Source organism: Pelobates fuscus, chromosome 11 (assembly GCF_036172605.1).
Source record: "Pelobates fuscus isolate aPelFus1 chromosome 11, aPelFus1.pri, whole genome shotgun sequence".
In the NCBI taxonomy this organism is placed as follows: Eukaryota; Metazoa; Chordata; class Amphibia; order Anura; family Pelobatidae; genus Pelobates; species Pelobates fuscus.
In genome coordinates this window covers 98,155,664-98,174,083 of record NC_086327.1, presented here as the reverse complement: position 1 = coordinate 98,174,083, position 18,420 = coordinate 98,155,664, and the positions used below count along the sequence as shown (strand labels likewise).

Sequence of the window (18,420 nt, the reverse complement as noted above, 5' to 3'; positions counted from 1 at the left end):
TTGGGTATAAGAAATATAGGACAACACAAACAATTTTATGTTAATGTCTAAATGCTGGTAATATCCAATGCTTCACAGTAGCCAGTGATAATAAATTGGAGGAAACACACATTTCCATTCTATTATTCCATAGCGTTGAACTAACAAGAGGAAGGAAAATAAAAAAAACAGAAAGCACAAAACTGTGACAAAGGCCAGACTTCAAATAATATATAATAGAATGTCGAACCACGTATCAAAACTAACATGTTTTAAGATTTTATGACATTCATGTGTCCGTTTGTACCTGCTACTCTGCTACCCCCTCCACCTCCCCAAACCCCCAATACTTATACTAAGTAATAGGGGAGCACTGTAAGCAGCAGAGGAGTTTGCAATCCCTCTTTTTCCACACTGCATGCAAAGCGTAAAAGGTTAAGAGAGGATCTCTGGATGAAAGTAAATTGCCTATTCTTGAAAGATCTCAAGACATTATGGCATGAGAATGAACTCTGCAGCCTATTTGCACCCAAGGGCTATCTCCTATTAACGTTCGGCAACTAGAGGTTTCTGTTCCTACAATCCTAATTCACTAATAGGAGGTGAAGAACCTCACTGTTGAAGTCAATAGACACAGTACAGCCAATAAGCACATATACACAAACATCTCTTATACACAAAAAGCAAAGAGCAGATGTTTAGTGAGATCATCCTAAAATGAACTAATTAACAGAATGTTTGAAATGGATTCAGAGCCCACTGCACCCAAGAGAATTAACTGAGATCATGGAAATAACCAAAAAAAAAAAAGTGCTAAAACTAGTCAATTCGTATAAAACATTATGTTTTAATATTACGATCACGTGTGATGTGACAATGGCGTGTTTGTAAGTTCTCACAGATGAAATTAAGTCATTCTCCCTAGAAAGATGTTCTTGCTACGGAACCTAGTTTCTAAAGTGTAAGACTGAATGGAACAGTCAAGTTCCACTTTCTTTCCTCACAGAACGTCAATGCAAACAGTGAATTTAATTCATTATTTCATCATTATTATTTACAAAGTCTCCTTTTAGTGATCTGCAGTCTTCTATTACGGCACATGTAATGGGATTATTAATAATAAAAAAATAACAATAAAATAACAAAAATTACATTCACTAACCTAATTGTAACGAATCGGAAAACGAAATTTAGGACAAATTAGTCAGTTCTAAATACAGCTGAGTAAGCAATTTTTTCAGTTTACGTTAAGAAACTGAAAATTATATAAACATGACATTCATTCTTCTTGAGGGATTATACAAAATATTACTTTGTCCACCTAATACACTAAATAAGGGGATGATTGTTGGGACTCACAAGGGGAGAAGAACAGCAAATCATATAAGGAGGCTCAGCACTCCACTCAAAATCTGTGTACAAATTTTCCAAGGTCTCCTTCCCATTACAGTATAAAAATACACTAAGGAGCCACAACACCAAAATAAATGACAAAGATTTATTCTACCCTTGTGGACCGGCAGGGTGAGTGGAGAAAAAGAGAGAACTTTATCCACACATGTCCTTTCTTTTTTTTTTTTTTTTAATTCTTTATTTTTCGTTGTGCATGCGGTAACAAAACATTGGACAGTGCCACAATGGCATATAATAACTCAGGTACAACACAGTTTGAAATAGCTATGGCATGTAGGTAACAGCACATTTTTAAATATATTATGATCTGGATAGGCAAACATGTCTATGTATGGTTCTTAGCCGGTTAAGTTAATTATGATTCAATTTTTCTCGTCTATAACATAACAGGTAAGAGTTAAACGTTTAAACATTTTCTTAATCACCGCTTTGCTATCTAGTCATGAAATTCTCATGCTGAGTCAAGGGTTAGTGTGTGGGTACAGGCTAAGTGTAAGTATAAGTTTACGATGGTTGTAGGTACATGCAAATAAAGCCTGCAGGATCGGGGATATGTCATGCTACACATTAACTTAGGTTCCATACTAGCGGTAGGTAGGTGCCTACATCTAATTATGTCGGCATGGCCGTAGAGTAGCGGCACGATTCGTAAACGATGTAGGCTATATAAACATAAAGGTAGAAGTATAAACAGGCTTCCTTTCACAGTCCTAAAATTAAACGATGATGATACCTTGGAGGTTGATCAGACACAGGCGTTTAGCGGTTAGGCCGCAACTTAGACAGACTTGTTCTGCCATGGTGTCAGAGCGTCTCGTAAGTTATAGTTTTACCCAGCGACTATACATCGTGCCATATCAGCGCATTTAAGCGGGTTCCTAACGTTCAACTTAAAGGTTATTCCACTCAGTTAGTGTGTGTATCACTATGTATTGCTGGGCGCTGGTGAATAAAATAGAAAAGCAACAACAAACTAAATGTAGTCTGATCGCTGGTTCACCACACATGTCCTTTCTAATACAGATAGAATTATATTAATAAACCGTCACCTGTATTTACTGTATGTGGGTAATAGGCCCACATGAAATAATATAGTTTCTATTTTGACATATTGGTAACCTGCGTTCCCCAAATAACAGCAGATACTGTTCAAATACTCCTGAGCAAATTAAACAAGTTTAAATGTTAAATTTGTATGCATAAAGTGTATATTTGCCCTAGAGATGCATTTATTCAATGCATCTCTGTGAGGAGATGCGGATTAGCGCAGCATCATCAAATTTGCTAATCTCAGCCACTGAGGCAGCCAGGAGGGGCTAGCCGCAGCAAAACTGGCGAGGCGTGGGAGAAAAGGCGAATAAAATCACTTTCATCTCCAGAGAAACAGAGGCCAGGGACCTCATGCTGCATTCCAGTACTATAGTGTCAGGAATACGTTTGTATTCTTGACACTATAGTGTCCCTTTAACTGTAAATATATATGCGCACATTTTAGCTGGACGCAACCTGTGATGCCGGGAGCCACAATATGACGTCACTCCGGCATCACTAAATGCCGTTTAAGGGAGCAGGGCAAGACGATTACAGCTCCCTCAACGCCTCCATTGGCCGCCTGCCAAGTAGCCACAATGGACCCCAGGGAAAGAATCCACTCCAGCTCTTCCAAAAGGTAGAGAGGGTGGGTGGACCTAAATAAAATTAAGATATATATATATATATATATATATATATATATATATATATATATATATATATACACACACACACACACACACACACACACACACACATATACATATATATATACACACACACACACACACACCTTTTTTTTTTTTTTAAACCCTGATGGTCCCTTTTCCATGAATGAGGACACTGGCTTAGTGTAATAGGAGATTCAACTGATGTAGAAGGAAGGAAAAAAAAGGAAAAAAAAAAAAAGGAGGGGGGAGAGGGAGGGGAGAGTTTCTCAAATTGTATGTGAGCCACCTTGTATTTCAACAGACAGATCACATTTCAAATCTCTATGGCCTGTAACATCATTCGTGCTTTTTTTTCTCTCCACAAGGATCTTTTTAAAAATACAGTGCAGCACCATAGCCCTGGAAGAAAAAAAAAAGCAACAAAAAAGCATGCAATATGAAAGAAACATGGCGTTGGAGAATGGAGAAATTAAGTCAAGTGCCTTATGAATATCTCCAGAACCCATAGATGGCATTTAGTCCAGTAGTTTTATGATGATGCTGCTGCTGCTTACAGAGCCCCTCAAATGGCCACATTATATGACTGGTAGAGGGGGAAAAAAAGGCTGAAGACTTAAAAGTAAATATTACAATTATTATCTGCACATTTAGCACATGTCTGATATCACAATGCAGAGATAAAGATTTATGGTTTACAAATAGCCAGTGGGTCATTTGCATGACAGGTGCAATTTAAGATAAATTTAATAGCACTTTTCAACTGTTGATACACACACCTGCTCCTTTTAACACTTTAATCAAATTATTAAACATGTGTTACTCCACTTGCTTTGCTGACTGTTAAAATTCAAACATACAATTTAAGCCACCTATTCCCCAGCTTCCAACACTAGCGACTTAACCATTTCACTACCAGAAAGAATAACGGTTTTCATTTTTACATGTATTTTGCAGAATTAAATTTGGTCCTTAAAGCCTCACTCATCCTCATTTATACTCTATGGATGATAACCAGCACGTAAGGGGAACAACATTTCTCGGCCAGAAGCCACTAGTCCCTTACAGAATGCCTGCAGGTTTCCTGAAAATTTCAGCTGCCCCCTGCTTTCAAACAGTAAATTAAGTTTCAATGGGTCATATCATTCATAAAGAGAAGAAGATGGGAGGAGAGAATGGATTCCACTATTCGTGAGATTGCTTATTTCAGAATATTATATTATTATTATTTCAGAAATATATATTTAACTGCAAGTAGACATGCTTTTTACATTATTTGGCCATTTACCTTAGGCAGCACTGCTAGTAATGCCTTCACTGTCCTTACAAATACCTATAAGCAAGGTATTTGACCATTTTTTATTTATCCATTTTTGTCACACCTACTGATTTTTTTTGCAATTCTACTTTTATACTATTTCAGATCCTGTTGAAATACTGCAGCATAAAAGAAGACTGTATACGGTCTAAAGCTTTTCACTTCTGAAATATTTTCAGAAAAAGCTGAACGAATAAGTGAAAAAAATAAATAAAAATAAAATAATGAATTTTATATAATTTTAAGCTATACAAGTTAAAGGAAAACTCCAGTGCCAGGAAAAAATCAGTTTTCCTGGCACTGGAGGTACCCTCTCCCTCCCACCCCCCAATCCCCGGTTACTGAAGGGGCGAAAACCCCTTCAGTCACTTACCTGAGGCAGCGACTATGTCCCTCGTCGCTGTCTCCTCCTCCGCGCCGCTCCTCCTGGTAGAGGTAGAGTTAACCCTGCCACTAGAGGTAGAGTTAACCCTGCAAGGTAATTATTGCAGTTTATAAAAAAAATGCAATAATTACACTTGCAGGGTTAGGAGTAGTGGGAGTTGGCACCCAGACCACTCCAATGGGCAGAAGTGGTCTGGGTGCCTGGAGTGTCCCTTTAAGTTGGTCTGTGAAGCAAGGTTTATATGCTAGCTGCACATACCGGTACCTTGTTTCCTATAAATATTATACTCATTTATTTTTAAATATACATTTTAAAAAAATGGTTTGACAGCGAATGGGTCAAGGTCTTCATAACAGGTAGCATGTTGAATCAGCATGATACGATGGGATTTACTTTTAACCCCTTGTCATGAAACCCACAAATTGACTGGTCATGGTAACAAGTGTGTTGAGGTTAAGTTCAAATCAATAGTGAACAAATGTGGAGGAAAACAAAAAAATTACACAAAATAAAACATACTTTCATAAGTTCAATATCTCTTCAAAGACAGTTCCTTCATATTCAGCATGTTCTATTAAATACTCACACTATAGTCACCAAAACAACTTTAAACAACTAGTTTAATCAAGCAATTTGGGTATATAGATATACACATTATGCTGGCAACAGGCAACATCTATGCTGGCTTGAGAAGAATACGTTATTTAACCCCTGCCTATATAAGTTGAGAAAAGCAAAAAAGACAGATGAAAAAGTTTGAAACAAACACAACTTGGGAAAAGATGCAAAGCCAGTGAACATCTCATGGACAGCCGTTTCGTGGTTAATGCAAATCATCAGCATGAGGTTGGTTACTGGCTTGCTATTGAGGCTTGGTAGTGCTTTGAGTGCATGAGTGGTTCACTGGCTTAGCATCTTTTCCTAAATTGTGTTTCAAGCTGTTGTATACAGCAAAGACAGACTCAAAGGAATCCATGCTTACAATGGAACGAGGCAAAAATGTGATTCTTTGTTAAACTAATTTGCATATGCCCACCCAGAATCCTTTGCGGTAGTAACATCACTGCAGATGTGATTTCTGTGGGAAAAAAAGCAAGTCTTATTGCTTCACTTGTGTGCAGATTTTTGTTTTTAACATTGTATTAACTATCCACAGACAGACTTCAGGTGGAAGGGGGGAGGGAGGGAGAGGGATTAGATTATCAGACACATGCTGTGTACATATCATTTCAAGGTTTACCAAACAGGCACCTCCCTTGTATTCAGACTCCGGGCGAATCGAAGGTATGATTAACCCATAAGATCAGACACGGTGCAACCTAACAAATTATTCTGAGTATCCTCACAGGTAACTAAGGAAGATTTAGCTCTCAAATGCCAGGGTAGAAGCGGTTTTTGCATGGAGTACGTTTTAGGCACCTGGAAACCCAAGAGTTGGTTTAAAACCAAATTAGTTCCATTGGTGTCCATCAGCAGTGTATTCCATGGTTCTCTCCTTTGAGTGAACATACAGGGTGTCCTTTTACAGAGACTCCTAATGACAGTTTCTCCATCACTGACCGTTTCATATTGTAGGTTATAGCATACAGAGCTTCAGTTTTTTGAAGCGGTCATGGTGTAAGGTATGAAACACTGTGCATACGGAGATATTAAGCGTTGCTGCCAGAGGTATAACCAAGTCAGGTCGGAATTCTTGGCCAATATCAATTCTGTGTTTATTCCATGTACAGAGTTTGATTCATTAGTTAAGAGCACTCAGGTGATTGACAGCACTCAGCATTCGACTTATGTAGCTCTTCAAAATCTGGATGTAACTATGCCAGCATGTTGGGAGACTCCGCACCTGGTGGAACCCAGGTATCTCGCCCCTATACATGTGAAAGGTAGTACTGACATCATAATCACTACAGTAAGCTCCCCTTACCACAGCCACTAGAGGCGCACCGTGATTCTCACTGTGAAAATCACAGTGAGAAGACGCTGGACGTCCATAGGAAAGCATTGAAAAATGCTTTCCTATGGGCAATTTGAATGCACATGCTGCTCTTGACGCTCATGCGCAATCAGCGCTGATGTCGACAGGGGGAGGAGATTTCCGCAGCGCCGAGGGAGCCCGGCGCTGGAGAAAGGTAAGTGGCTGAAGGGGTTTATCCCCTTCAGCCCAGGGGGAGAGGACCCAAAGACCCTGTAGTGCCAGGAAAACAAGTTTGTTTTCCTGGCACTATAGTAGTCCTTTAAATTGAAGTGCTCAAGACCTTGCATACTAATCAAGCATCAGGACAATTAATTAGGCTGTTCAATAATAACTGGAATATTTACTATACAGTCGTTGCAAATCCCTCCCTTATTCAAACACAATAAAAATAAAAACAACAAAAAAAACTGGAGTACTTTATGTTTAAGTTTACCTAGTTCATGTGCTATACAAGAAAATTGTTGCAGATACACCTCCCCCATGGTTTCTAAAAGAGATATCCTTTTTGGGGAGGATTTTAGAAGATTTTTAATTCCCAGACTTGTCTATATCTATATTCAATTTGAACAGCAACTGCCTGATTACAGTAGAGTAACTGCTGACAAGTCAAGACAAATCGAAGTTCATAAGTCATCTAACAAGTTTAGCCGACAAGCAGACTATGCTAAATTAATGAGTAGAATGTATAGCTGGTTGGATTATGTATTGAATGGAAAACTCAAAACTATTTTAGAATAGCCAAACTGGAAGCTTTCCTTTCGTTATTTCAAAAAGTTAGTAATAGAGGAATGCAACACTTGAATCTACCCACTGGACTGTCACTCATCTCTTTCTCATGTAATTAAATTAATTAATTGCTCTATTTTGCAAACGTGACCTTATTCCAAAAATGCCAAGTTTATTTCACATGGCTTCCAACTTGTCTTCATAAGTGAAGACCTCCTACAGGTTGTGCGTGTTTAAGAAATTATATATACGAAACTCTGAACTATGTATATTGCACACTCAATCGGGCGTTATATATCTGTGTGCTTTAACAAAAGATAAAAATATTAGCCATCTATAGGATAAGATTGTAGAATCAAGTATCAAAATATACAGTTGAAATAGGGTTGCAAGCAAGAGCCCAGGACATACTTTAAAACTAGAGAAATCTCAATGTATCATACCTGGTAAATGTTATAAATAAATATTATACGTCTCAATTAAAAGGAACATCTACATAATAATTCTGCTATACTGGTGCTTGACCCCTTCAACACCCAAATGGTGTATAAAAAGGTTTTTATACAGTCTAGAACACCTCACTCACCCCTCATTTAGTGAATAAGCGAGTTTGCATGTTCAGGTGAGTGCAGCCCTCTTGGTTTCGTATTTTTCACAAGTTGTTGAAAATGTAAGCTCAGCTCATCGCCTGCTTTAAAAAACAGTACAAGAAGTTTCAATGGGTTACATCTTTCCTGCAGTCAGGGAGGGGAAGGAGTGAATGGACTCTACCATATTATTGTCAGAATTACATTATCATTCCAGAGGATAGCAAAGATTAAATAAGGTTTCAAATACCTTTATTTTAGAAAATATATGATCTAAAGGGAAACAATAGTGCCAGAAAAAAAAAAAAACTAATTTTCCTGGCACTATAGCTTCCCCTTCTGTCAAGAGCCCCTCCTGCGACACTGAAGGGGTTAATAACCCCTTCAGTCCCTTACCTGGGTCCAGCACTGATGTCCCTCGGTGCTGGCTCAGCTCCACCCACGCTCCTCACCGCCGCACACTGCTGGCGGGGGGGAGACCTAATGCGCATGTGCAGCAATGGCCGCGCGCCTGCACATTAGACCTCCCCATAGGAAAGCATTATTCAATGCAGAGCGTGGGCACTATCGAACGTCATTTAAAACACTTTTTGTGCTCTAAGAACACGGAAGCACAATCTAGCAGCTGTCTAAGAGACAGCAACTAGAGATTGGATTAACCCTGTAATCAAAACGTGTTTTGACTAACAGGGCTAAGGAGAGAGGGGCAAGGCACCCAGACCACTTCAATGGGCAGAAGCAGGACCAGCGCAACCGTAAGGCGAACTGAGCATTCGCCTAGGGCGCCAGCATGCTGGGGGCGCCCACCAAGATGCCCCTGTCTTGGGCCGCCCTCCCAGCGCCGGGCCGATCCTCCTGGTGCCCAAAGGTGGGGGAGCCAGAATATGACTTGAACAGTGCGCTGGAGGAGTGAGGAGATGCCCCACACTAGACCCCAGAGAGGTAGGGAGGCTGGATGGGCCATCAAAAAAAATAAATAAAAAATTGTGAGTGTTTGACTGTCAGTGAGTGTATGTGTAGGTCTGTGTCAGTGACTGAGTATGTGTCTGACAGTGAGTGTGTGTCTGTTAGTGTGTGTGCTCTTCTATGCTTGTCTTATTATAAATTAAATTCACCAAATACATTGAATAAATCATTTATCACAGCGATAAATTATGTTTTCAATGTACAATGTGGGTATTAGGCAGTATGTGAGTATAGATACAGGTCTTAGGCAGCATGTGTGTATGGATGTAGGTATTAGGCAGTGTGTGTTTATGGATGTACGCATTAAGCAGTATGTGTGTATTAGGCAGACCTAACTGAAAACCATATGGCAAAATTTAGGCCAAAATAGCTGATCTAGAAGTATTCTCCAATATGGCTACAGTCACAGTTCAGCTGTTTTTTGCTGAAACTTAGCAATTTTGTTTTCCACTCACTGCAATTCAGAGTTTAGTGAATTTGTATTTGCTGTCATGAGGGGGCCGCAAAATGGATCTCTGTCTAGGGCGGCAGAAATCCTTGCAGGTCCTGGGCAGAAGTGATCTGGGTGCCTACAGTGTCGCTTTAATTGTATTTACTGTATTTGGTTAATATCCAATGCAGACATTTTTTACATTCTGTAGCTTTTTTTTTTTTTTTTTTTTTTAGCTGTACTTCTATAATGCCTTCGGGGTCTTCGCAAATACCTATTTACTGGTCTACACAGCTTTTCATTTCCTAAATATTTTTTAAAGTAAGAATGAATACGTGAAAAATTAAAATTGTGTACATATATATAATTTTAAGTTTGCCTGCAAAGAAATCTATACACACAGTTGTTGTGTCATTATAGGTTTATTTTCTAGCTATGTATTACTTGCTTCAAATAAATAATAATGTGCCAATATTAACTTGCTCGGTAGTAAAGGGTTTGTATCCATTCTTCAAGGCAATACACAGTTTAGAACAGACTGCTCCCCAGATGTTGTAAAACTTTGCGTGCCTTTAGAATGGCAAAGCATCATGGGAGCTGTAGTTTGAAAACATCTGGGGATCTACCTTTTGGGCAACCCTGGATTAGAATATAGGTATTTCCCTATCCTGTTCCGATGGGGGAATTGATGAACTGGGTTGGGAACCACTACCTAATCAAACATGCGTGAGGTGTTAAATGTGTGTAAAGTGTCTACATCATTCACCTAGTGTGAGATTCTAAAACATGATCTGCTCATTATAATAACTGGGATAGTGGCCTTGGACGTAGACGCAGTGATTATGGTGCTTAAAAAACACATTTAACATAAAGACAGTATTCCTAAATGCTAGACAAACAATTTCATGCAAGCTATAACTTTATTGGCACATGCCACATTAATAATTTAAAGGCAAGCTTTGTAATGGAAAAAAAGATTATATGAATATTTTATTACTAGCTAAAATAATCACATTAAAAGGGCTGTCATAGACTGCTATAATTATCAATATAGTGTCAACAGCACACAGTTATTTTAAAAACAGAGCCGTAACCGTTGCATGAGGAATGTGACAACGCAAAGATTTTTGGAACATATCCAACTTTTGAAGCACTTAAGACTGAGACACGGGGTGGAATCCAAGTACTTACAACGTAGTGGAAACTTCAAATAAAGTCCCTGCGGGAAGAAAGCAGTTTTGGCGTATAACGGAAGAATGACATACTACACTTGAATTAGACTAAATGTTTAAAAAAAAAAAAAATATCTAGTTCAGCCTTTTTGATATTTTTAAATTGCACACGCCTTATCTACTGGTTCATCTTATGCAGGCCTCCTCTTACCAACTTACAAAACGATGGCCACTAAATTGTCTCTTATCTTAGTCCACAGTGTGCGGCACCTGTATTCAGCGTCTCCACGCTCTGCATGGAGGTGCTGAACGTTTCCCATAGAGATGCTTTTAATTGATTTAATATAAATCTATGAGGAGATGCTGATTGGTAATTGATCATCTTAGCTACGGAAGCCAGCACGCCGCAAAAAATAAAATAAAAAAAATAAAATACATGAGTAAAACATAATTCCCAATGCGATCGGAGGGGGCTGGAGACCTAAACGTACACATTCGCTGACAGACTCCCGGACTGACACACAAACTGACATAGACAGATACACACACACACACACTAACAGACAGACACACGCTGACAGAGACACAGACACACGGAGACAGACAGGCACAGACACAGACAGGCACAGACACACACATGCCAGGGACAGACACACACAAAGTATTATTGATACTCTAATATATACACAAACATTCATACACACACACACACGACAGATACACACAAAGTTAAAAAAAGAAAAATACATTTTTAGCCACCCTCCTACCTTTTGGGCTCACGACGGTGGCTCCCCTGGGGTCTAGTGGGAGTGGGCAGCAGCTGGTGACATCTGGTTAGTGTGGCTGGTTGCGGCTAATGGGAGTAGGCAGCCGCTGTTCCAGACTCCCTCCTTCTGCCGCCTCCTGCCCCACGGAGCTCTGTTTGCACCAGGAGGAAGTGAGGGGAAGTTGAATAACTTCTTCCCGGCGCGGAGGTCACACAGGGTAAAGGGCGTCCGGCTGGCTCTGCGGCATGGGGGCGGGAGGGGAGCAGGAGGCAGGCTAGGAGCAGGGTCGGCTCTGGGCCATGGGGGCAAGATGTGGGTGTGGAGCAGGGTCAGCTATGAGGCATGGGAGTGGGGAGCAGAGCTGTCTTTATCTGGTGTCCTGCCAGGTTAGCTTGCTATTCCCCTGCGCTACCTCTGCACTGGGAGGAAGTAATTGCAGTTCCCTTCACTTCCCCCTGGCACAGAGTGCTGCACTGGGATTGAGACAGGAGGAGGAGGAGGAAACAGGCTGACCAATCCCAGGCGCCAGGGCAAAATATTTAGTCGCCATGGTGACTGGGATTTGTCGAGCCCTGGAGTAATACAGGAATTTTTTAACTGTACATATTCACCACGAGCTTGGGATAACATTTTAAGAACAAAATTAATGAGCTAGTAGTAAGAATAACATCAAGTATATCAAATTAGCTGACCGTGAGACACTTGTGAGTAAGTGGATACTATACGTGAGCCATAACATTGAAACGACATGAAATGTCCAAAGAGCATTTTTTTTTTTTTTTTTTTTTTAACTGAGAAAAAAAAAAATATATAAAAATAAAAAAAGACCAGTGCTAAGAAGAAAGTAGTCATGCTGCAGGATAATAATGTGGAAAAATCATTCTAAATATAGATAATTATATCTGAGACCGGAAATTGCATTTGTTTATTTAAAATCAATAGAGCGAAAAGAGAAGAGACCACGAACAAGCTTTCTAGTTGACATTTCTTCTGCAGCATATTAATAGGAAAAACTGCAGCCGATATCTTGAAAATAAACTAAAGAAGAAAAGCAAGTTAAACCAAGGGCAGTGGGGAGATCTGTACACCGGGTGTAACATTTTCTCCCTTGCTTATCTACTGTAAGTGTGCCAGAATAGGGTGGCCAAAATTATTTTTCTGCATCCAAATAACTTGGTAATAGGCAAAAAGAAGTCAATCTACCCTGCCTGGTAATATTGCAACCCTTTATCTTTCACTAGGGGGCTTTAAAGCAGACAGAAGTAAAATGCTAGTCCCACCGCCTGGAGTTCCTATAATGCCCATTATCAAGGCAGGTGCAGGTCCACACTATTGTGTTTAGTAAATAGCTCCTTATGAGATATTTAAGGATAGCACAATAGGGAGCAATTAGACAGCGCTCTTCCTAATTTGGTATCTTTAAATGTGGCAATCTCACATAAGAGTACCAAAATGAGGGACTTATCTGCTCATCTAAGCCACTCATCTAAGCCAAAATTGACAGCTACCGCAGCATTCTATTCATACAAATGAAAATACCAAAACAAAAATATAGGACGAATTAGATCTGAAGCAAAGTAGACTAATTAATGAAATGTTTTTCAGACAAAATAAACATTTTCATCTGAATCCATTCAGACAAACCTAAAATTTCTGACATGCACAAAAACTTCATCAGGACAAATGAGGAGTCCTGTGCCAAAACTGAAACTTTTTTTTTTTTTTTTTTTTTTAAAGTTATGGTGGGGAAAAATAAAAATGTGATTTAAAACTTCTTCCACCTAAAGTCAGTGAATAGTTTATACATCAAATATAAATACGTTAAACAAAGATCTGAACACCAGTCAAGCCATAAAACTTATTCCCCCCTCCCCCCACACACAAATCTTACATTTGCAGTGATGTTACTACTGCAAGGGATTCTGGGTGGGCATATGCAAATTAGTTCAACAAAGAATAAAAATTTTGCCTCATTATTCAATTTTAAAAAATGGATTCCATGGAATTTGTTTTTTTTTTGTTTTTTTTTATGGCATGAAAAGAACAGCACAATTTTTATTGTTAATAAGGTATGTCTGAGGATTTGCTATGCTTAAGTAGGATATATAATCAGAGGAGGGACAAAGAGACAACAGATAAGATGCAAGCTAGGTCGTCTGATTGTGTAGCTTTACATAATGTAAAAATGAAATTACTTTGCTAGGCTAGCTGACCACACTGAGTAGGACAAATATAATGTAACCACCAGTGATGGGTTTCATCAAGATATCAATATAAGCTTTGTGTAGGAAAGCAAAAAGGATATAAAACAGCATAGTACAAGTAAAACGCAGTTAGGTGGAGTGTCTGGCATTGTGCCCCAAAGGTATGACCTCTTAGGTGGCAGGCAGGAGTCCACGATAGTCACCTTCATCCGATGCCTCGCATAGGGAGGCAGCTGGAACCAGCCGGTGAGTAGCTTGAGGCAGGTGCAGGGTAGATGTGAGGCATGGCATCCCCCCTACTCCAGGTTGGGGCATAGGTCGGCAACTCTGGGCCACAATCTCGTAGGCTTCTGGAGGCCAAGATCCTCCTGGGGGGCCTGATGGTCAGCTGCCGTTTGTGGTGTGCGGTCTTCCGCTGATGCGGGCCGTGCTTTGGGGCCAGACCCTTAGAGATCTTCAGCCCAGATGTAGTGCCCACTTCCTTCTTCCTCCGAGGTGCACTCATGCCCCTGATTTCTCTACTGGGAGATGGTTGCTGATCAGGTGGGAGATCCTGCTGTGTTCGAGCTTGGATGCGTTGCCAGAATCGTGCACAGATTTTGTCGAATGCTGCACAGAAGTTTTCCCTCCATCTCGACACCGGGTCTGTTGCAGAGGATAGCTCCGCCGCCATCTTGAGGCTGAACATGTGCTTCTCCGTTGCCCAGTTAAGAAGTGTTGATTCTTGGGTGAGTGACCTGTACTGCGATGGTGGGGACCGGGATAACCCCCACCGGTCCAAAGGGGGGGGGAGAAACAGGGCCTGCCACAGCTCAGCTTTCAGGATTGCCGGCAAGGAGTTCGGCCGCAACTCCCAGCCAGGACCATACAGGGCCGCAGTTCCACCGTGTAAATACTTTGTGGCTTTCAGGTACGAAATTGCACCGGCAGCTGTCCGGTAGCTTTAGGGTGTTGGTAGGTTGTAGTGTGAGTCACTATTATGGCTTTACACCCGTTTTGTGGGCGATTTGGTCGATTCAAGTGTGGAGCTCACAGTCAATGCGTCTGCCTGGCTCGGCGGTCAGGCCCCGCCCCCCGGAATTTGTGTTTGCTGTATACAACAGCTTTGAAACAACTCGGGGACAGATGCAATACCAGTGAACCACTTATGGACAGGCTTGGCTTGATTATTTGTTGAACTTAATAGCATATGTCCACCCGGAACCACTTGCAAATCAGGACTGTTCCATCAGATTCAAGATACTTTGCAGGTATGGCAAAATAATTTGTGGATAAAAATAATATAAATGTGGGAGTTGAAAATGTAAGAACTAAACCATAATCCAGAACCACAAAGAACAGTCTGGAATTCTATTTCTGAAACCTAGATTTTTTTGTTTGTTATTTTATCTCAGACACTTATAATTACAAGCGGGTGGGGGGAAACTGGCATGCAGGTATGATTTGGCAGCTTTGTAGTACTCCTTGTTCAAAGTTGAATACATCTAAACAAGCTGGATCTCTTCAGCAACGTTGCAACTGTTTTGAAAATGATGAAGCGGAGGTAGAGGAAAAGATTTGTTTCCAAATTTGCATGCCAATGTCATATAAAGTGATACTAAAACAGAAAAATGTTGAAACAATTTCTCCAAAATTACTTTATACTTTTATAAGACACCATTTACGACTCCCATTTTTCAATTATAACGTTATGTGGGTTTATTCACTAAACACAGGCTACTTGTGAGGGATCAAAAAAGAGTGAAGTTGGAGAAAAAAAATACAGATTGGCTAAATTGGACATTTTTCCAACTTTGCTCTTTCATTGTAGATTTTATAAGTTTGAAGTCACAATAACCAGCATTAAAAATAGTCAACTACTTTAACAGACATATGGGTCTCTGGTGGTTTATAACATTTTGTGATGGAGAGAACACAAAATATTAAATATTTTACACCACCTAGACCAGGGGTGCCCAAAAGGTAGATCCCCAGATGTTTTAAAACTACAGCTTCCATGATGCTTTGTCATTCTAAAGGCATGCAAAGCATCATGGGGGTTGTAGTTCTACAGCATCTGGGGATCAACCTTTTGGCCACCCCTGACCTAGACTATTCAGAGGTGTAACCTTAAAGGGACAATATAGTCACAAACAATGCAATGCCCAATTCTCTGCCATTTAGGAGTTAAATATATTTGCTTATACAGAACTAGTCACACCTCCCTGCATGTGAGTTGCACAACCTTGATAAACACTTCCTGTAAAGGGACATGATCTATACACAAAACCTGCTTCATTAACCCCTTAAGGACCAAACTTCTGGAATAAAAGGGAATCATGACATGTCACACATGTCATGTGTCCTTAAGGGGTTAAGCTAAAGATGTTTTGGTAACTATAGTGTCCCTTTAAAATCTGTTATAAATGAGACAGTTACAAAAACGTACAGGAATAATAAGGTGAAGAGGACCCTGCTGAAACAAGCTTACAGTCTAGACAAGGTGGGGTATAAAACACAATAGGACAGGAGATAGCAATCAATCCAATGGGAAAGCATTGGATTGGCTGAGATCATCATTGACTGAGACCAGCGCGGTGTAGCAAAAAGGTAAGTAAAAAATTTTTTTTTTTAATTACATTATTTGTTTACTATAAGGAGAGCTGGGGACCCCAATAGGTAGTCTAAAACTACAATACATGTTTGTATTTCTAACACTATAGAATACCTTTAAAAACTGTGTGACATAAGATAGCTCACAGTGGTTCCAAATTATGTTATTGATATTATACATCTCTTGTTTGGCATCTATAATGTTACTTGTGCCGGCTTCCTTAAAGACTAAAAACCAAAAACACAAAACTAAAACACAGTAAAACATGAAAGAGACACTGGATAGACCCACGCATGCGGTGTATTGATTTATTTTTATATTGCTTAAATAGAGACCTTATATAGGAGACTTACAGAAGCATTCTATAGAATGTCCTACAATCGGGTATATTTTATCAGCGTTAAATCACTGAGCTTCCATTAGGGGCTTGTTAGCCAAATCTGGCCTTGATTACATTTTATTGTAGAAGCTTTCCAAATGATTTAATGTTTGGATATAACGTTTACAATTATTTAATAGTATGAAAAACCATTTTAATTTTGGAATATATTTTTCGATATTTAATATTTGTTTTTTGTATATTTTGTACAAATAATTTTAAAAGTTTATCCAAAAATATGAAGTCATTTTAAAAGCTTGTCCAACAATATTAATAGAGGCCTCTCAACCATAATATTTTGAGTTATGTTTATAAGTGTGCGGAGAAGCTGAACGAGGAATTATCACTTTTCTGGAATTTACACCATTAAATAAAACATAACAAAAAAAAACCTACTACTCGTGTTAAAGGGACACTATATTCACCAAAACAACTTTAGCTTATTAAAGAAGTTTTCGTGTATAGATCATTTTCCTGCAGTATCACTACTCAATTTGCTTCCATTTAGGAGTTAAATCCCTTTATTTATGCACCCCAGTAACACCTCCCTGCATGTGACTTGCACAGCCTTCCTACACACTTCCTGTAAAGAATCAGCTAATGTTTATACTTTCTTCAAAGCAAATTCTATTTAATTTAATATGCATTATCCCCTGCACGGTTGATAGCTTGCTAGACCCCACAGAAACATTATGTGTATGATTAAAGTTCACTTTAGAGAGCAGGCCATAAGAACTGTTAAAGTAAGTTACATCTAATTGAAAGCAAAACCATATTTTTTTTTTTTTTAATGCATGGTGTGTGAGTCACAGCCAGGGGAAGTGTGACTAGGGCTTCATGGACAGAAACAAAAGGGATTTAACTCCTAAACTTCAGAGATATGAGCAGTGAGACTGCAGGATCATGATCTCTACACTAAAACTGCTTCCTTAAGCTAAAGTTTTTTGGGGGACTATAGTGTCCCTTTAACGTCTTTTCAAGAGATACTCTGTTTACTTCGACATTTAAATTAAAGACTCAGCAGATTATACTATAATCCAGTTCATACAAGGCAAAGCCAGGGCATATATTGCAAATTAACACTGCTTTCTAATCAGGCTATGTGGTGCAAATAACATAGGTTTAAGATAGGATCCAAGATGTAGGATTCAAAATGGAGGCGCCCAGCTGCAGAACATAAAGTTGTAGATAGATAGATAGATTTTTCACGCATACTTAAACATTTGATAAATGAACTACTATGTTAATATTACTTGTTACTATATTTTAACAAAAGTAAATTTATATATAGAAATAGCTTCCTTCACCCTTTATCCCCAATTACACGTAACCATGGAGAAATAAGAAGCATTGCTGTGGTTCCAGACCCTTCATTGGTCAATTGAAAAGGAAGGAGAGGTGAAATATGTCAGATAGGAATGAGGAAAAAGTGGCAAATAAATAACTAAGTAAAACATATTTGGAAATCAAGCCTATGCCTATATATTCTACTAGTTCTAAATATTTGACTTGCCATGTGTGAATCTCAAGGAAGAGTAAACGGTTTGCATAGGTCTGCAATACAGGATCAAACAATGGACGTTTGGGTCTTCGTGTACCCTCTATTAATTTATATGACTTGACTAGTTCAATGTAACTGTCCACATACGTATAGTGGTGTAACATGTAGACAGAACATCTTTGTCAGAGGACAAACATTCAAAATCGTCAGGGGATCAAATACTTTACCCCCCCCCCCCCCTCACTGTAACTGAAGCAAACCCAGGACAGAGAGGCAGGAGTCTCAATGGATCTAGAACAACTAGGAGTTATATTTCTGCACTAAA

General features: G+C 39.4%; 1 protein-coding gene across 1 annotated transcript in view; it reads right to left on the bottom strand.

The window, feature by feature from the left end:
* Positions 1-18,420, bottom strand: part of LOC134577381 (trichohyalin-like) — a 97,227-nt gene that overhangs the window by 61,709 nt on the left and 17,098 nt on the right. The gene's annotated exons all lie outside the window — the stretch shown is intronic.